General features: G+C 40.4%; 1 protein-coding gene and 1 pseudogene across 2 annotated transcripts in view; one reads left to right on the forward strand and one right to left on the reverse strand.

Annotated features, from left to right (window-relative positions):
- Window positions 1-21,495, reverse strand: part of STK39 (serine/threonine kinase 39) — a 300,163-nt gene that overhangs the window by 151,278 nt on the left and 127,390 nt on the right. The window lies entirely within an intron of this gene.
- On the forward strand, window positions 15,270-15,416 carry LOC123951315 (annotated as a pseudogene).

The following is a 21,495-nucleotide window of genomic DNA, read 5'->3' on the forward strand; positions in this document are numbered from 1 at the left end:
CACATGTTTGAAACTGCATTGGTTGAGATTTTTTGGAATACAAAATCGATTCACATTTGTTACTGAAAATTTGGGAAATTAAGAAAAGAACAAGGACGAGGCGAGACTCCTTTGGGTGACCCTACAACACGACAGTCACCAACAAAAGGGCTTTTGCATAAGACAGAGGTGACCCAAGTTCCAACCTGACCACTCAGTGGAAGTCATTACCTTGGTCTCATCACCTGTCACCCTAATACCTACCCGGTTTGGTTACTCTAAGGACAAAGACATAATGTGAGTAGAAGTTTTAGTCCACTGCCCAAAACCTAGTAAGTGTTCAAAGATGTTGATTTGTACTGAATTGTACCCTAGAAAAACCAAAAAGTGGGTATGTTCTCAATTTCAGTTCTCAGAGAATGAACTATTGTGGACCCCATCCAAATACGTGGAGTTTAAAACCTCCTGTAGACTTACCTATCTCCTTAGAACTACGTGGTCTAATGTAACTATTTTTGGATATCTGAGATCACCATCATGAGCACTGATAATAAATGGGTGAAGATGGCATCGGACCATAATTTTTCTCTAAGGTCTCCATACAGGAAGAAAGATGTGGCACTCAGGTTACAATGTTATAATGAGATTTAAAGTATTAATGATATAATGTCTGAGATAAAGATAAACTTCCTCATGAGACCTTTTCCATATTTATATTCTGAATTATACTCTTATAAATATATATGTCAAATCAGTGAGCAAAGGAAAAAGATCTTGCGAGAGAGAGAATTGTACCCAAAATACCACAGGGCAGAGAGAAGAACAAGACTACTAACGCACTATTCTAGAACTCCTTCTTACCACATGGTACTGTGTGTCCTTGTCCCACTAAACTACAGCTCCCAACACCAGCCTGGGTCAGAGTTGACAAGGACCACTACGCAGACCACTTCCACTGGCACTCGGAAACTCTTCAGGCAACATACTGCACTCAGACAGGACAGTTTTTAAAATGACAGTTCTAACCACATCACTGCTGATGGCTTTTTAGCTACCCGAAACCCTTTCCAGGCCACATCTATCTGAAATAGAAGTCTCCCTGCTGAAAACAGGCACGATCTCCTTGCTCCTGTACCCATTTCACCTCTTCAGTAAGTCTTAATACATTTTCAGATCTTTTTCACAAAGGAACCCTCCTCACGTAAGTTCCACAGGACAGAGACTGACCAGGTTGTTCCTCACCATATCCCAGAGCCCGGTATACTAACTGGCACATTCCAATTGTTCAGCCAAGATTAGCAGAATCTTGCACCCAATCTAGCACCCAATCACTAAATACGTGACTGTATAACAGTATGTCACGTGATTTTTTAAAGAACATCTGACTCAGGGTGCCTGCATGGCTCCATCGGTTAAGCATCTTTTAGTTCAGGTCATGTTCTCAGGGTCCTGGGATGGAGCCCAGCATCAGGCTCTCTGCTCAGCAGGGAGTCTGCTTCTCCCTCTCCTTCCTGCTCCTGCTCTCTCTCACTATCTGACTCTCTCAAATATATTTTTAAAAACGAACATGACTAAATCACATTCTATAATGGTACTAAAATTTAGCTTTTATTAAGTGCTTCCTTGCATGATTTTCATTTATAAACATATCTCCAATACCAATAAGAGCTAAGCAAACAGGTATTATAGAGTCTGAAAAATGGAGTCTCGTGGAAGCCAAATGATTTCTCAGAGGCCTCAGAGCAAGCTAACACTAACCCTTTCTCAGAAATGAAAACAATTGTGTAAATGAAACAATTGTGTAAAACAGTACTAAGTGAGGCATCTGGGTGGCACAATTGGTTAAGCCTCTGACTCTTGATTTTGGCTCAGGTCATGAGCTCAAGCCCTGCATCAGGCTCTACACTCAGCGCAGAGACTGCTGGAGATTCTCCCACTTCCTCTGGCCCTCCCCATCATGCTCTCTCTCTCTCTCTCTCTCTCTCTCTCAAAATAATTAAATAAGTCTTTAAAAAAACAAAAATAACAGTATGAAGTGATTACTAGATTTACTCTTTTTTATTCTTCTTTAATCAAACACCCCAACCTAGAATGTGCCTAGTACACTATAAGCACCGAGTATTTGATTTTTTTAATCAAGCACACATATTTTATTTTAAATTTTAATATTTTATTTTAACCAAGCACATATTTTTCTTAATTTAGTTTTGTTTTGGTTTGGTTTGGTTTTTTTTGAGAGAGAGAGAGAGAGAACATGCACCTGAGCAGGGGGTAAGGGGAAGTTGGAGAGAGGCGGAGGGAGACAGAGAGAGAGACCCTTAAGCAGCTCCACACCCAACATGGAGCTCCATCTCACCACTCTGGGATCACAACCTGAGCCAAAATCAAGAGCTGGGTGTGTAACCAACTGAGCCACCCAGGCACCCCAAGTCCACGTACTTTTATAACCAAAATAAATATTTGTTGCAATGGAAGGAGGGAGTGGAAAAAGATAATGTAAGGTGTCCATTCTTACTCAAGATCTGCACTATCATTTTATACTAGTATCTTCTACATCATCTTATAGGAAGACTAGAAGTCCCTGTCAATCACCAGGTGATTTGGATACTACACCTCCTACACCTGACCATAATCTATCCTGGTCAGCTTACTGGGGCACCTAGGGAGCGGCTCTGCTGTCTCCCACCTGTTGAACACGAATGGCCTTGTACTCCTGCCCCAGACACTGTGAAGGACGCACCCTCAGACATAGCTCCTTTGGTTGTGGGATCAGTTAAGTGTCAGGGATGCCCAACTCATCAGGAACTCTGTCCTGCCTCCCCTGAACCTCCGTCTGACCTGATGTGTCCTACCTTTATCTCCTGCTCTCGTTTTGGCTGTCAATGCTCACTGTTCCACACTCTAAGCCACCCCTGGGGTTCTCTTCCTTACTTCTCTTCGTCTCTTTCTCCTTCTTTTTGTCTTCTTTTCCTATTACTGCCTTTTATTGAAAAAGTGACGGCACAGACAGTGTTTTCCAACAGGATTACCAGATCTCCCATCGTACATCATGCTTTTTTTTACAATATATCATCCCCCTGATGGGTAGAGCCTATGTTGCTGCCCCCTGAATCTGGGTAAGCCTGTAACCACAGAAAAATTGATGGTACGTGGCTTCCAAAGCTAGGTCACAAAAGGCCAAAGGATTTCTGCCTGTTCTACGTGGAAAGTTCACGCTTAGAACCCAGTCACTATGCTGGAGAAAAGGAAGACCACATGGAGAGCCCATGTGGAGATATTTAGCCCGCTGAGGTCCTGGACAGCAGCCACCTTCAACTGCCTCCAGGCCCGTGAGTGGGCCAGCCTCAAAGAGCCACCAGTCACTTATGGCTGCAACTATACAACAGAACCCAAGCAAGATCTGCCTAACTAAGCCCAGTCATGCCCCAGAACCATAAGACACAACGATAAAATGACAGTTGCTGAGTTAAGCCACTAAGTTTTGGGGTGATTCATTACGCAGCAATTGATAACCAACTGATAATAATCAATAGTAAGCTAACACATCAGCGTGTGCCTTAATACCTAACAGAGTGAACTTACCAATCCAAACACAGGTGGGGCTGATAAAGTGAACAGTTCATTTTCATTAACTTTGTACTGATGTTTATTATTTGGTGGCTACTTTTATGCTCCAAAGAGGGGGTCCTTATTATGTTATTCCCCAAACACTTCTGAAGATAGAGCTTTTCTGGAAAACTGAGTGTTCCCGAAAACTAGTTTTCAGAAAGTTTCCATTTTACTTCCATTTTACTTTCATTTGTCAAACCCCCAGCTTTACCTTTTAAGACACTAAACTTTACACAAGGTTAAATACACACACTGTTCAGATTGTTGATAATGTGAGTTTTTTTTTTAATACCATTCTACACCAATCACATAATTCAAATTATCCAAAACCGTGTCAATTTCACTAACTTGAGAATACCAGGTTGACACTGACCTTCATAATTTCTTCACATCACATAATGTGGCAATACCCAGTTGCAGTAGACAAAGAAAGGTTTTGTTTTTAATACCATAACATAAACATACAAAAAAATTGTAATAGGAAAGCCAAATATCACATCACACCAACACAACAAATTCAAGTCATCCCAAATTTGTTTTGAGAAAGTTTAAGAGACAGAAGTCTCCATTGCTTTTGATTGTCCAGCCTATTTCAGGTAGAAAAGTTTGGAAAGTGGAATGGCCAAAGACTGGCCACCCAGAGAAAAAGGGAAAAAAGCAAAGCACCTGCATAATTCTTGGATGGGTTAATCAGTTCCTGAAAAGTCAATACTAGGCAGGACCATGAATCAATTTTTCAAACAGTTTATCACAGTTAAGTGAAAACTTTGCTGACTACTTCAAGGTTTATATTGCATCCACATTTGGGAGACTTAAAAATCTTTACAGTGGAAAGGTTCAAGACCAAATGAAAGTCAACTGAAGTCAAAAAAAATCAAGAACTACGTAAGAGACACATGGGTGGCTTAGTCGGTTAAGTGTCTGACCCTTGATTTCAGTTTAGGTCACAATCTCAGGGTCCTGGGATCAAAAAAGAAAAAGCCTACAATTAATCAAGTGTTTACATATTATACTGCTTACTGCACTCTACTAAGAGCTTGGCCAAGTGCTATCTTTTTTATACGTATAGCTCCACTGAAATACAATTCACGCACCATACAATTTACCTATTTAAAGTGTGCAAGTTAGTGGTTTTTAGTGGATTCAGAGAATGGTGCAACCATCACTGCAATCAATTTTAGAAGAAATTTTATGACCCCAAAAGAAACCCCATGCCCATTAGCAATTAGTCCACATTTCGCCCTAGCCTCCAGCCTAGGAGGTTAGTATTTGGCAAATATTAACCAAACTTCTGTCTCAACAGATTTGCCTGTTCTGGATATTTCATATAAGTAAAATCATGCAGCATTGTGCCCTTTCTTCCATTCCTTAGCTGGGGATATTTGGATTGGTTCTAGTCTGGGTCTTATAAATAATGCTGTTGTAAACATTCGTGTTTACTTTGGTGCTTTCTCTTCAGCAAGTACCTAAGAGTGGAACTTCTGGGCCATATGCTAACCTTCTGAGGAACTGCCAGGCTTCTCTACACATCAGCTGCACTAGCTTACACTCCCACTAGCAACGCGATGTTCCAATTCCTCCACACCCTCGCCAGCGCTGGTCTGTTTTTCTGCGGCTGGCTAACCTGGCAGGGATGAAGTGGTAGCTCTCCGTGGTTTTGATTTGCGCTCTACTCCTCTGCATTGTCTTACCTAATCCTTAGGACAACCTTAGGAGGTAAGGACCAACCAGTATCCCTATCTGGTTCTCCGGAAACTAGACTGGAGACGTTAAGCACCTGACTCAAGGCCAAAGTCATACACAGACACTGCACCCCCTTGGACCCTAAGAATGTTGAACAGCAAGCCTCTCGAGGTCCTTCCAGGGGTGATTATCTGGGATCTGGGCCCAGACACACATACCGTTTAAAAAATCTCTTCTCTAGGTGAATTTTCTTTGGCCTCAATATCAGGAATATTTGGATTCCTGAGTAGGAGGTTTGTGTTCTAATCATAACAAGGATAAAGTTACAGTCTCATCACACTGGCTCAGGGTCCACGTTCAAGCAAGGGCACAGGACTTATCATTGTGGTGGAAACATACAAAATTGCCCCCAGATCCAAACACAGCAAATTCATGTTTCATGTGCATTATGTGAACTAATCTTACTCCTGGCTTTCTATTTCCTTCCTTCCTTATTTTCCCCAACTATCAAATAAATTTTATCTAGCCCTTTGTTTCCATCTTTGTAAACCATCTCAAATCTTTCCCAAAATGAAGTAGAGCAGTAAAGAAATAAACACACCAAAATGTTTTCAAGTAGATTTTAAAATAGCCTACAGCTGCAGGTCCTTTCATTAGATTGTGTACTTTTTTCTAAGCAAACTATTCTCCAAGAAACAGATAACATTGCCTTTCTCTGTATCTTGTCAGGAAGGAAAACGTTTTTATAATATTCTAAATTAGACAAGCTTTCCAAATAGTTTGGGGAACCGAAAGACAGGCAGTCACTGCCCAGCAGGATAAAAGGAAGAAAGCAGTGACTCATTTGTACATTCATAAATACACGCAAAGGTTATTTCTCCTAGAGAATCTGAGATTTTTTTTTCCTTTTTTTTAGTGTATAAAATGTCTTGATACTTTTTGATGACTGAATGCTGCTACTGAAGGCCACCACTATCTAATAGAATTTGACAGCTGCCTAGGAAAACATACTCAACATTCCAGTAAACCTTCCTCTCTTTTTAAAGTGCCTGTGTAGATCCTACAGCAGGCACCCATGCTTTAACGCAGCTCATTCTTTTCTAAGATTTCACCCTCCCTATGGAGATAATTGCACTAGTATGGGCAGATACACTGACTCAAAAAACTACCAACCACCAAAGTCAGTCATTTCAGTACTAGTAAACCGTGGTGTTTGTATAGATACAACTACTATGTAGCCATTCAAAATCATATAGAACCACACCAGCTGCCATAGGGTAAAAGTCTCAATGTTCCATTGAGGAAAAGCAAGGTATCTAAAAGTTGGAACAGTGTAAGGCCATGTAAAAAACGGTACCTGTCTATCTGTATACATGTATGTATATTCATGTTTTTTTTAAAGGTTTTATTTATTTGATAGAAAGAGAGAGAGAGAGATCACAAGTAGGTATAGAGGCATGCAGAGGGAGAGGGAGAAGCAGACACCCCACTAAGCAGAGCCCGATGCAGGGCTCGATCCCAGGACCCTGAGACCATGATCTGAGCTGAAGGCAGAGGCTTAACCCACTGAGCTACCCAGGTGTCGCTATATTCATGTTTTTAAAAGATTTATTTATTTATTTGACAGAAAGAGAGACAGCAAGAGAGTTAACACAAGCAGGAGGAGTGGAAGAAGGAGAAGCAGGCTCCCCACTGAGCAGGGAGCCTGTTGTGGGGCTGGATCCCAAGACCCTGAGATCAGGACCTGAGCCAAAGGCAGACGCTTAATGGACTGAGCCACCCAGGCGTCCCCTTGTACGTATATTCATAAAGAGGTAGCTGGAAGGATGTTCTCTCTGGATGAGGGTATTTTGGGAAGCTTTATCCAACTGGCACTTTCCTAATTCATTTTATTCCTCATAATAAGCATGTATTAATTTTACCAAACAATAAATCTATTTTCCACAGAAGATTAAAAACAAATCCCACAACTTGCAAAGCATTGTCCTAGACATTAAGAAGGAATGCAAAATGAGAAAGAGAAAACTAAGAGCTCTCAAACAGCTGATAATGCTACTAGGAAGGCCAGACACTGGGAAAGAAACGATTAAGCTGCAAATAGTGTAAGATGGGAGTTTGGAAATGAGCTCAGTGCTTACATACCATAAACATTCACGAAAGAAAAGCCACATGAACTATAAAGGTGTGAGCCCAAAAGAGACAGGTTTCCTGTGCGTCTGGGTGGGATATGTGAAGGTGAGGAATGCAAGAGAAGAAAGTAACATTTCCAGAAATTCAGGAAACAAGTACAGTGGTGGAAATCTATATTCTATTTTTCAGGGTCACTAATTAGAGTTCCAGATTTCTTTGGATGAGCTCAGCACTCTGACCTAACAGTAGAAGGAGATGAGGGTTCTAAAAACCATGATATTTTAGAAGACAATTTGGTAAAAGTTCATACACATCCACCCTTTGAGACCATATTTCTACTTGGAGTATTTGTCCTACAGAAAAACTTAAACACATGTAAAACAACATGTATACAAGAATAATTAATGAAGCAGTGTTTGTATTGCAAAAGTCTGGAGACACCCAGATGTCTAACAACAGCAAATTGATTACATAAATTATGCCTTACAATAGAAGATTAAGTAGCAAAAAAAAAAAAAAAATGAGGAAGTCGCATACAGATGTAGAAATGTATTCAGTGAAATAAGGTAAGGCAAGGAACTGTCTAATATGTTGCCTTTTGGGGCCATTGTGGGTAAAAACTAAGACTGTATATTCACAAATTTGGCAGATAAATATGTCAAAAGCAATTTCAAAAAGGCAATCCTTGAAATGGTAGGCAGGCTAGATTTTCAAAAGTGCTTCTTCATTATAACCTCTAGTTACTGGACAGAAAATTCGTTATCTTGAGAAGGGAAGAGAACTTTGTTCGCCCTACTCATTCCAACAAATTTCACAGCTCCCCCAAGCTCTCCTCCAACCCAATATCCACTGGGAACAAAACAAAGCCTGTGTTCCATTAGGGACAATGTAACTCAACGATTCAGCAAACTGCAAACCAGTTCTAGCACTTACACAAGTACCTTGAAGTCATTTCATAAAACGATAAAGCCCGCAGATCAGGTCTCCAAAAGGCAGACTACCCTCTTGGTTCAGCAGGCATCCTTCAGAAAATCCCCGCTACGGAATATTATCTATATTTTTTTTAAAGATTTTTTAATTTATTTATTTGTCAGAGAGAGAGGGAGCGAGCACAGGCAGACAGAGAGGCAGGCAGAGGGAGAAGCAGGCTCCCTGACGCGGGACTCGATCCCAGTACGCTGGGATCATGACCTGAGCCGAAGGCAGCTGCCCAACCAACTGAGCCACCCAGGTGTCCCTTTTTTCTTTTTTTTATTATCTAACTGGCATAAAATTAACGGGTCTTGGGCAAAGGGAGTCTGGCTTGTAGGTCAATTTCAAATGCAAGCTCGGGCTGACAAGGTGTAGCCAGGAAACCTGGAAAATGACAAGGAAAGTTTTAAATAGGCAGACACCATTTCCTAGAGGAGCTTCTATGGACAGGAAATACCAGTGATGTCTTTGGAAGGGCTGTGTAGAGCTGAACACATTTAATTGAGATTCTTAAGGCCAGGGTTTGCAGGATTCATAACAGCAAGGGTAAGACTTTATGTGAGTGATGACTCCAATTCTGGGAGAAATGAATTTGGCTGTGTTCTATGGAAGGGCTATATTTATTCCAGAACCTCACTTGAGCACCGAAATCCAAGATAAGAATTCTATTTTCCTTTAAAGAACAATAAGGGTTTCCCCTGAAGGCAGCCTTGTATTCCAGTCCTGGGGTACAGGGCTCAAGAAGAGTAATATAACAAGACTCTAACATATTTTTAAAGTAACGATACCCAGCATAGAGTTCGGATTGCATAAGACTTTAAAACATTAGCTTCAGAGTCTGACCACCTCCAAACAAACCCACACGCTAGCACTTACCACCTGGAAGACTCTGGAGAAATGACTTAACCTTCTATGCACCTCAGTTTCCTTGTCTGCGATACAAAGATCTAATGGCACCTGCCTCATGAGGAGTATATAATAATTCAGTGAGAAAATGTCACCCGAGCACTTAGCACAGTATTTGGCCCAGTTCAAGGTCAATAAACATGTGCTATTATCATTATTATTCTTGTTATTGTTACTGTTGTTGTTAACACTTCCTCTCCTATTAACTATACATACATGTGTTGAAACTCAATTTAAAAGAACAGATTACACCCCAGATCAAGTTGCACCTGGGTTAAAATTTAAACAACAATCCAGAATCCTGGACTCAAGGTGGAATTCATGACGAGTAAGAATTCACTCAAAAGATGGGGGGGCGGGGGGGGGGCGGTGAGGCAGCTCCCTGTTTAAGGACTGCGATGTTTGCCACAGAGAAGTCACCTGGAGGATGGCAGTTGTTTTCCATGACACAGCTTTAAATTTTAAAGATTATCTCAGTTGGTTATTTTGCCAGAACTATCCATTTAGCATTAGTGACTCTGCTTACAAAATACTTTTTAAATAATCATTAGTTAACTTCATGGCTATCAAGCTGAAAATCAGAGGGTAACTGTGGTTTTATCCTCAGGCCTTAAGTCTCAAATACTCTAAACTTCGCTTTTTTTTTTTTTTTTCCTGATTCTAATTCCCAGATGAATAACTTCGTAACATGATGAACTGGTCTTTTAAAAACCCATAGGTCGGGGGCGCCTGGGTGGCTCAGTGGGTTAAGCTGCTGCCTTCAGCTCAGGTCATGATCTCAGGTTCCTGGGATCGAGTCCCGCATCGGGCTCTCTGCTCGGCAGGGAGCCTGCTTCCCTCTCTCTCTCTCTCTGCCTGCCTCTCTGCCTACTTGTGATCTCTCTCTGTCAAATAAACAAATAAAATCTTTAAAAAAAAAAAAAAAACCCCATAGGTCTTGAACTTGGGGGGGTTCGTCTGAAATACAGTTTGCTACAGAGAAACCTTTTTAAAAGGTTTTGTGAATCTGGAGCTTTCCAGAACGATGTGTCATTTCAGTTACCATATGCCTACTTGAAAGAAGAAAGCATCTGTCCTAAAAGACATTAGGGTCACTACACTGGGTGTATGGCTGGCACCACATCTGTTTGTCAGCCTCCATAAACCACTTAAGTGTGGAAGTAGCTTAAACATTTCTTAACAGGGAGTTGCAACAAGATAAAGGAAATCTGCACTCACCGATTTGACTCGACCTTAAAACAAATCATTTACACATCTATGCACCTATGTTGGAGCTGGTGACACACAGACGGCTCTGTGAAAGATGGTTCTGTTCTTTGCCTCACTGTTAGGTTGACTATTACCCACAATGTGGGACATTATTGGGAATTTTATTCATTTTCACATTCCTTATTAATCTACCAAGTGGTAATAGCTGCCGTAACACTGTTCACAGCGACTATGTCCTGTGACCACACATAACAAAAACTGTCCTGTTTTCCTAAACTTCGGGCAAAGGGTCCAAGCATCATTTCCTTTACAGCTAACTCACGCCTGGGCACCAATAAGGCCATTATTACAAATCCAGCTTAATGTTCCCCATGTACACAGTCAACACATGTTCATTTCAAACCAAACCAGTTTTCAACATTCTCTTCCTAATTCCAACACGACAGTTTCAACAACACTAGAAAAATCTTACTTCCCACAGAATGTACACGCCGCTTCAAACTACTCATGGGAATCGCACTTTCTAAGATGTCTTGTGACATTACTGAGCCCCATTCATAACTGCTGGAGTTACATGTCACTGCCTCTAAGTCAAGAGCACAAACAGTTTGGGGACGCTGTGGCCCCATCGTGCAGCACTCTGTGACCCGCTTTTGGAGAACAGCCTTTCTCCAGTGATCTTTCCCTCTAGTCAAAAAATGATGGAACACTTCCACTCTAATATTCCAGAATTTAAAAGACTTAAGAGGGTGTAAAGTTTGCTTCTCCTTTCAGAATTCCTCTTCTTTAGTGAGAGGCTGGGAATTTGAAGTAATCAATATGTACAACTTTTGCATATTTATTTATTTATTTAAAGATTTTATTTATTTATTTGACAGAGAGAGAGAGAGACATCACAAGTAGGCAGAGAGGCAGGCAGAGAGAGAGGGGGATGCAGGCTCCCCGCTGAGCAGAGAGCCCAATAAGATCATGACCTGAGCCAAAGGAAGAGGCTTAACCCACTGAACCACCCAGGAGCCCACTTACACATATTTAAATGCATACTGTAAACATCCCATTCCACCGCGCTGTCAGACCAGAAGTGCACTCTGCGTGGGAGCAAGATCTGCCCGAACTCCACATGAAGTACAGAGCAGCACACACCATGTTTTCAGAAAGATATAATGAAATAACAGAGCTAAATATACTGCACACTTCTTCTGTATCAGGCAACTAACTTCAGTCTTACAGAGGGTCCCATTTAATGACCACAACAACTGAATGATGTAGATAACTGTGGCTATCATCCCATTTTTCAGATAAGGAAACAGAGCTCTGAAGAAGTAAAGGTAATCTGTCCATGGTTGAACCTTTAGTGAACAGAGCAGGCATGATGGGAACGTAGGCAGTCTGGCTCTTTATGCTGTTGGTACAGGATCTGGACTCATACAAATGAACATACGTACGTAGGTTTAAGCAATGAAGCATAACAACAATATTATATAACTTAAAATGCTGCTGCGTTGACCCGCGTGCCCCTCCCCTGCCCCAGTCCTGTTCACTAACATAAATCTGTGTGCAGTTTACCTCTTTTTAAAAAAAAATCATCTCAAAGACATATTCCTAAATATTAGATCACTTACTTTTGCTCAGTTTTGAGTTTTATATAAATGGTATCAATCTCACTAGAGTCTTCCGTGCTTGTTTTCACTCTGTATTACATTTCTGAGATTTATCTGTGCTGTCCACTTTTACTGCTGTATGATATTCTAACTAGTATTCTAACTATTCTAATAAATATAGATATACTACATTTAATCATTCCCCTGTGTAAGGATAGCTGGGTTATTTTCTTGTGCTTAGAATTGCAATTGTTATTCTGAACATTCCTCTTAATGTCTCATAGCATGGTGTGTAGAAGTTTCCCTGGATATAGAATTCTCTAAGTGTACAGTTGCTGGACTAAAGGACATAAAAATGTCTTTCATAAGAAGGTGCCACCTTCATTTCCAAATTGACTGTGGTGATTTTCACTCCCAACAGCTATATGTAAGAGGCGCAGTAGGCCTACTAACGATAGGGAGACAACTTTTGGAAGGTTTCCAGGCCATTCGTATTTTTTCATCTAGGAAATGCCTGTTTGTGTATTTATGTCCATTTTTCTATTGATCTGAAGAAGTTCTTTGCATATTTTGACACCAATCACTTGTCTGTTCTATGTCTTAAAAAGACCTTTTCCCATTTTGAGGTTTACATTAATAACAGATAGACAGCTGTCCTTAACTTTAGTGCAGGTGACTTTAAAAGTCTTTTCTTTTAGAGATAGACTTTTTGGGTCTTATTTAAGAAGACCTTCCCTGTTTCAAAGTAATGTGGGGTTTTTTCCCTGAAAAGTTTTAGTTTGTCTTTACATTAAATGTTTTAATTAGTTAGGAATGAAATTATTTGTATGGTATAGAGTAAGAATTTTTTTCCATATGGCTGTGTTTCTTGTCCCAGAACTATTTACTTCATACAACAGTCACTCTTTCTACCCAGATCTGCAATACATCTGTCATATACCAAGGGTATGTTTGAGGGTTCTTTATTTTATACCATTGGTCATTTGTCTATCCCCAATATCACACTGTCTTGAGCTACATTGTATATTCTTAAGCTTTTGCTCTTCAAATAAATTTTGCAATTAACTGTCAAGTTTCTCAAAAATTTTTGTAGGAGTCTGATTTGGAACAGCATTGACTCTACCACAATTTGAGGATAACTGACTTCTTTATTATACTGAATCTTATTGATGAACATGTATTTACTTATTTTGTCCTCTTCAATATTTTCCCATAAGTTTTACATTTTTTTCCACCTAAAATTCTTATACACATTTTGCTAGATTTATTTAATAAGGTAACAGAAATATAAATAGTATCTTGTTCTGCCTGTTAACCTATAGGACTATTCAGTCTTTCTCTTTTTTTTTTCCCTTGACTCAGTTTTGGTAAGTTATATTTTTCTCAGAATTTATCCATCTCCTCTAGATATATGGCATATAGGAATTCACTGCACTACTATAGTTCCTTTGTAATCTCTGCTGAAATCATAGTTTAATTATTTGTGATATTTTTGTTTTTCTAAATTTCACTAATTTTTTTGTGTATGTTCCAATAAAACTTTATTTATAAAAACACGCGCTGGGGGTGCCTGGGTGGCTCAGTGGGTTAAGCCGCTGCTTTCGGCTCAGGTCATGATCTCAGGGTCCTGGGATCAAGTCCCGCATCGGGCTCTCTGCTCAGCAGGGAGCCTGCTTCCCTCTCTCTCTCTCTCTGCCTGCCTCTCTGCCAACTTGTGATCTCTCTCTGCCAAATAAATAAATAAAATCTTTTAAAAAAAAAAAAAAAAACACGCGCTGGGCCAGATTTGGCCACATTTGCTGACCCTTGCTTTAGACTAAACTCTTTTTTTTTCCCCTCAGTGTTCCACGATTCATTGTTTATGCACCACACCCAGTGCTCCATGCAATATGTGCCCTCCTTAATATCCACCACCAGGCTCACCCAATCCCCCACCCCCTCACCCCCCCCCTCCGAAACTCTGTTTGTTTCTTAGAGTCCACAGTCTCTCATGGTTCATCTCCCCCTCCAATTTCCCCCAACTCACTTCTCTCCTTCTCCCAATGTCCTCCGTGCTCAGATCTTTATCAAATCCAATTTCTTCCTTCTATTTTCTTCAGATTAATATTGTTGTTTTCTAATTAAAGTTAGATGCCAAGTTTATTAATTTTCACTTTCCTTCTTCCTGAAGTTTTTTTTTTTTTTTTTTTTTTTTTTTTTAAAGATCTATCTATTTATCCCAGAGAGAGGGGGAGAGAAAGAGTAAGCAGAGGAAGGGAAGAGGGAGCGGGAAAGAATCTCAAGCAGATTCCCTGCTGGGTGCCAAGACTAATGAGGGGCTTGATCCCGACGCCAAGATCATGACCCATGTCAAAACCAGGAGTCGGACAGACAAATGACTAAGCCACCCAGGCACCCCCTGAAGGTTCCTTTGATCTAAGTACATTACAGTATAAATTTCCTTAGTTTTTGCTAATCTTAAAATATATTTATTTCAGGGACTCCTGGGTGGCTTAGTCAGTTAAACGTCTGCCTTCAGCTCAGGTCATAATCCCAGGTTCCTGGGATCAAGCCCCAAATAGGGCTCCCTGCTCAGCAGGGAGTCTGCTTCTCCCTCTCCATCTGCTGTTTCCCCTGCTCATTCTCTCTCTCTCTGTAAAATAAATTAATAAGATCTATTTTTTTGAATTTTAAAAACATCTCTATTTCATCCTACTCTTGAAATTATTAATTTTCTCTAAATATTTTGAAGATATTAAGTTATTCCCATCTTCAGACTGTGATTGTTGTTAAAAAGACGTCTGAGCTCAGTCTACTTATTACTCCCTTATAGGTGATCTGTTCTTCTTCTCTGGTGGATTTGAAGATCTTCCTTTTATCTTTGGGGTTCTGCAGTTTTACTTCAAAATACCAAAATGCAGATTTTTTTTTCATTTATCTTGTTGTTCACAGTATTTTTCCTGTTGCTGTGAATGGCTATATTTCATAAATTCTGGAAAATTATTCAAATATTACCTCTTATGCATTTTCTCTACTATGTTCTCCAGGACTATGATTAGATTTATGTCATAATTTCTCACTCTCTTCTCTACATCTATTAACCTCTCTCTCTCATAATTTTCATCTTCCTATCTCTCTATGCTGCAACCTTGGTAATTTCTTCAACTGGCCATTTTTCTTTTCTTCTGTATCTAACCTGTCATCGCTTCTCGGCCTTTTGGCTAAGATCAAGTGTTGTATCTAACCTGTCAAACCACCAAATATTTTTTCATATATCTAAGTCCTTCCAGGGAGAGAATTTGTTTATTTGTTTTAATCCTTATTATGTTAACAGTTATAAGATTCATTCCTAAAAGCTGTTTCCTTTTCAAATCTGCCTGGTCGTTTTTGATATTTTGTTATTCACTCATTTCTATCATTCTGTCCTTTTTTTCTTCACATATTTCATATATTAAATAAAATGCCTAACAGATAATTTCAATATCTGAATTTCTTGAGATAATACCTAAATTAGTTATTTCTGATGTTTTATTTATATCTGGAAGAAAGTATTCCTTCAAAGAATATTTGTGTTTCTTTCTGTCAGAAACCAAGAGACACAATTCTCTTGAGGACATTTTAGCCATCTTTCAAGTCACAGTATTAGCAGCTTAACTGAAGGATCTCGGACTCAACATTTATTGTCAAATGTAAAAAAAATAAGTAAAATATCAATACATGGACTCCATACCAGATTAGACACAACTCCTTCCCCTTTGCTGCCACAGAGCTGGCATTTACATTTACTTTCACATGCAACACACCAAGTCTACTTCAGCCTTTAGCTTCTTTTTCTTTTACTTTAGATCCTTACATACTGCCTCCACTTTCTGTGAACTCAGAAATGCAATATGATCTATGTTTAAGGCAGGATCTAGTTATTGGGCAACTCAAATTCTTTTATCTATCACATGTATACAGTGAAAGGAAAAAAATACCCTAAACTTAACAAAATCCATATCCGAAAGCAAGCTATTTTCTCCTTATAAATTCAAAGACAAGTTTTTGTTTGTTTGTTTTTAAAGATTTTATTTATCTATTTGAGAAAGAGTGAGAGAGAGCATGAGAGGGGAGAAGGTCAGAGGGAGAAGCAGACTCCCAGTGGAGAAGGGAGCCTGATGCGGAACTCGATCCTGGAACTCCGGGATCATGACCTGAGCCGAAGGCAGTCACTTAACCAACTGAGCCACCCAGGTACCCTAAAGACAAGTTTTTAATACCTAGTTGAAGTCCACTTTCAAATTCCTCTAAGGCTCTTGGAAGTTTAAATACGACATGGAATGCAAAATCTTTCACTATCCTCAATTCCGACAGAAATAAATTCCTTTCCTCCTTCCCAGCAAACAGTGACAAAAGATAAGAATCTCACTGACTCTTAATTGGAGAAGGGTTGGAGGACATCTGACCCAAATTCCGTAGAGACAAAAATAAATCCCACCATGTTCATTCATTTGGGCCAACACCTACTAGACACCTATCTTGTCAGAGAACATAGTTAGCCCTGAAGTTAACCACATAGGATGGTCCCTGCTCTTCAACGAACACACAATCCATTAATTCTTCTTTCTGTCACCCATCTTTAGCTTCAGCAACATAAAAAGTTAGCACTGAAGCAGGAGCCAAAAGCAGTGACCCAGGTCTTGGTCACTCAATAAAAATCCATTCACTCTCCACAGAACTCAGTTTCGGCCTCCTATACCAGGAAGATACCTTCAGACCGGTAACCTTCAAACTGAATTCTTTGAACTCCTAAGCCTTCTCAAAATCTCCTGTATCCAAATTCTTGGATTTCCAAATAAGACCTTTTCTAGAGTTTGCAGAATTTTAATACCAGGGGGTTTGGGTGATTAATTTTACAAACTTATAGGCCTCACAACACATGTAGAAAATGATAATTATAGAGCATACTAGGATAATCTACTAAAGCGATTCAGAGCAACTGGCCCCAGAACTCCAGCCATCTCAAGCCCAGCTCAGCTGCCCAGAGGAATGAGATCAATATTGTGGCTCACCTCTAACCCGCTCACTTTCTACCTGTGTGTCCTGACCACCAGTTGGGAAGCTCTGGTTGAGGTGACAGCTAGAGTCTCTTCCAGTCCATTAGGCCCCTCATGATTTTTTAAAGATTTTATTTATTTATTTGACAGGCAGAGATCTTAAGTAGGCAGAGAGGCAGGTAGAGAGGAGGAAGCAGGCTCCCTGCTAAGCAGAGAGCAAGATGAAGGCTCGATCCCAGGACCCTGGGATCATGACCTGAGCCGAAGGCAGAGGCTTTAACCCACTGAGCCACCCAGGTGCCCCTAGGTCCTTCATGATTTTAATTCCAGTCTATTTAATCTTTAGATAGTATCCATTATTAGAAACTCTCCTTCTCATTGTCCAAATTTAACTGCACATCACCTTTCTCTCTTGTCCTGCACTAGGATATGAAAAAGGCTCATTCATCCAGCTTGCCTCCCTTGAATGTTAGTCTACCACATACCTTCCTATATCATGCCTCAAAGAATGTAGTGTTAAAAATGAAGAATGAAGGTCCAGAATTAAGTCACTTCTGCTAAACCCCACCAAGACTGAAGACCTAAACTAACTGCAGTTGTCAGCTTTCCTAGGAGTGGAATTTTAAACCAAACAGTCTGGAATTTGCTGATCAGCACCAGCGAGAGAGGTAATCTGCGTGACAAGACCCCCTGCCTTTCCCTAAGAGAAGGTGAAATAATCCACTCTTTTTTTTTAAATTTAGCCATATCTTTATGGCTATAATAAAGATATCTAATATTTAAGATATCTATCTTAAATATTAGATATCTTTATTATAGCCAGGTTACTGATAATATTGAAAAAGCCCATCTAACTTTTCCAAATATTGCTGGCTGTTAGGAACTTGAATTTCTATAATTTATATTGGTGAAAATAATTAATTCCAGATACTTGACTATGTCATAAAGTTCAATCATTAGGAAACTGGTACATGTGCCAAAACTGACTGCACTACAAGACACAGGTGCTTCCCAGCATATCCGAGGTGACACCCACTTTCTTCTGCATCATTCTTCCAGCAGTTAGAGTAGAATACAGTGATCTTCACTAAAGCCCTGGGTTTTTTTCCTTTCTCTTCAAATTTTTGTTTAAATTCTAGTTAGTTAACATATGGTGCAATATTGGTTTCAGTAAAACTCAGCAGTTCATCACTTACACACAACACCCAGTGCTCATCCCAACCAGTGTCCCCCTCAATACCCATCACCCACCTAGCTGATCCTCCCCCACCTTCCTCTATCATCCCACAGTTTGTCCTCTATCATTAAGAGTCTCTTATGGTTTGTTTCCCTCTCTTTTTTTTTCCCTCCTTTGTGTTCATCTGTTTTGTTTCTTAAATTCCACATATGAGTGAAATCATATGGTTTTCATCTTTCTCAGACTGACTTATTTGGCATAATACACTCTAGCTCCATCCACATCGTTGCAAATGCTAAGATTTTATTCTTTTGATGGCTGAGTAATATTCCATTTTAATACCTGTGTGTCTATCTATCTATATGTATATATACATAAATAAATGTGTGTTTATATGTATACATACACACACACACACACACACACACACTCACCACACCTTTATCCATTCATCAACCAGGAGACATTTGGGTTCTTTCCATTGTTTGGCTATTGTTAATAATCTGCCATAAACATCAGGGTGCGTGTACACCTTTGAATTTTAATTTTGTATGCCTTGGGTAAATACTTATTAGCAAAATTGCTGGATGGTAGGGTAGCTCTACTTTTAACTTTTTGAAGAGCCTCCATCCTGTTTTCCAGATTGGCTGCACCAGTCTGCATTCCCACCAACAGCGCAAGAAGGTCCCCCTTTCTCTGCAACCTCACCAACACCTATCGTTCCTTGTGTTATTAATTTAGCTTAGCCCCCTCGTCCCACTCTCCTGCCAACAAAAACCCTCCATTCTGTATAATTCCTCTGAGCTCCTTTCGACTCCCTGGAGGGGATATTGCCTGATGCATGAATCACTGACTAAAGCCAATTGGATCTTTAAGTTCACTCAGTTAAACTTTGGTGTTTAGCGCTAGCATTATGTAGATGGTAGAAATGAGCACCTATATTAATAATACTAGTAAAGTCAGAGCACTCTGAAGACAGATACCCACCCGGTACGCACCTAAGACCTAGCAAGTGGTACCAGAAGCAGTGTGGTTTAAGAAGATACTGCAGCTCTGCCTCACACGGTCTGCCCAGCAAGCAACCAGCGTAACACAGACCAAGTTCACATGCGACAAACCTTGGGGGGTGGGGGGGCTGCGTCAGTGGAGTTCAGAGTGTAAATGGCAAAGAGGTGCGAACAGCATTGCCCAAAGTTCCATTGGAAAAAAAGAGAAAAGCAGCAGATGACATATAAGCATTTCCACTGTGTCTATGTAATTATAAAGGAGGACTACGAAATAATTTTTTGTCAAGTGAGCTTAGCAATACGGTTTTCCTTCCGAACCTGGAGCCCAGCCAGGTCAGTCTCACTGCGGTACCACTACTAACTGAGCGGCTTATTGTGAATGTGGAGTCCTGGGTCATGCCCCGCATCTACTGAATATGGATGCTTGGTGAAGAGGCCTGGGGGTCTGCACGGTTAAGTGTCAGAACCGCCAGGCATTAAGCTTCTATAAGGAAAGGCGGCAGGAGAATAGCTCTCAAGGTGGTAAAAGGAGAAAAGCAGAAGGGATCCCACAGAAATAACATCATATCACAGAACATGTCAGCAGGGAAGTAGCTGATGTGGGGGTCATTCATTTCTGAAAACTTTTTTCTTTGTTCTGTTAAAAAGAAAACCACAGGCCCACAGTGGAGTCACTCCGGCCAAGTCACCAAACCAGGGCTTACAGCCTCACCTAACTGCACTTCCAGCCTCCCTCAAAAATACAGTCTTATTCAACCGGTCAGGAATTTTCTGATCAGCACCAATGAGGTCATCTGTCACGTGGGTCTTCTCCATCTCCCAAATGAAGATGAGATAATCCACCTAATAAGACCCCCTGCCCTTCCCCCCAAGGGAAGGTGACCTTGCCTGAAACAATCCTTTCTTTTCTTCTGCCAGTAACTACGTGCTCCACCCTCCTTCCCATAAAAATCTTCCATTTTGCACAACTCCTGAGCGTCTCTGTACTTGCTAGATGGGCGCTGCCCGACTCAGGCATTGCTTTAATAAAGCCAATTAGGTCTTCAAATGTCCTCGGCTGAATTTTGTTTTCTAACAGATAAATTAATGATATCTGTTAAAAAATACATTAAATGGGGAACCTCTCTAATTATAACTTTAAAATCCATCAATAAATGAAGAAGCCAGAAATCTTACAGTTAAAATAGAAGCGAATAACCCAGTTCTAAATGAACTGTAGTAAATTGGAGTCCTGAAGGAAACTAGGAAGTCTGGCAGAAGAGCAAGAACAAACAGTTTCATGTGAAGAACGAGGGTTCGCTTCTGGGATTCTGCGGAGCCAAGGAAGAAGCAAAGCAGCAGGTGAAAATCCCCAACCTTAAGACGTTCATTTCTTTAAGAAAATAAAAGATAATCCTTACATGACATTTAAATACTTCCCGATGCTCACTTGTATAACACACAACTCCTTCCTTATCAAACGTTTCCTGATGCACAATGAGGGAGAGGAAAAGGCAAAGGCACTGATGCAATCGCTGTGGTATTACAGACTCGTAAGCATTTCAGATCAACTGTCCCATCTAAACGTGGGCAGTTGAGGGGCGCCTGGGTGGCTCAGTGGGTTAAGCACCTGCCTTCGGCTCAGGTCAGGAGCCCAGGGTCCTGGGATCGAGTCCCGCATTGGGCTCCCTGCTCGGCAGGAAGCCTGCTTCTCCCTCTGCCTCTGCCTGCTACTCTCCCTGCTTGGGCTCTTCTCTCTCTGTCAAATAAATAAATAAAATCTTAATAAATAAAATAAAACAAAACGTCAGCAGTTGGGAAGGTAAGGAAATCGAGTCTCAGGGAAGGTTGGTGATTCACCCAAGGCTCAAAGGCAGCCAAGGGGCGTGAAGATGTAAACTCAAGATTATACTTGTTAAAAAACGTCCTATGCAATGATGCAGGGAAAAAAGAAAAATGGGGTTTCAAACTCTAAAAGCTGCCATTGGTTAAAATCATAAAGGATCTGAACCAGGGTACTAGTATATAACAAAATGAAATAAGGAGGAATAAAATATAAAAATGTAAAAATAAAATAAAAATAAAAGAGTGGAAAAAAGGAAAAGCTCAGCATCCAAAGCACCGGTGCTGTCTTTGACCATGGAAGTGGACCATTACCAACACTGCCCCCAGCACACACAGCTGACCCCGGCCCTCCATAAACCAAGGGATGATGAACACGGCTGGAC

This window comes from Meles meles, chromosome 9, assembly GCF_922984935.1.
Source record: "Meles meles chromosome 9, mMelMel3.1 paternal haplotype, whole genome shotgun sequence".
Taxonomy (NCBI): Eukaryota; Metazoa; Chordata; class Mammalia; order Carnivora; family Mustelidae; genus Meles; species Meles meles.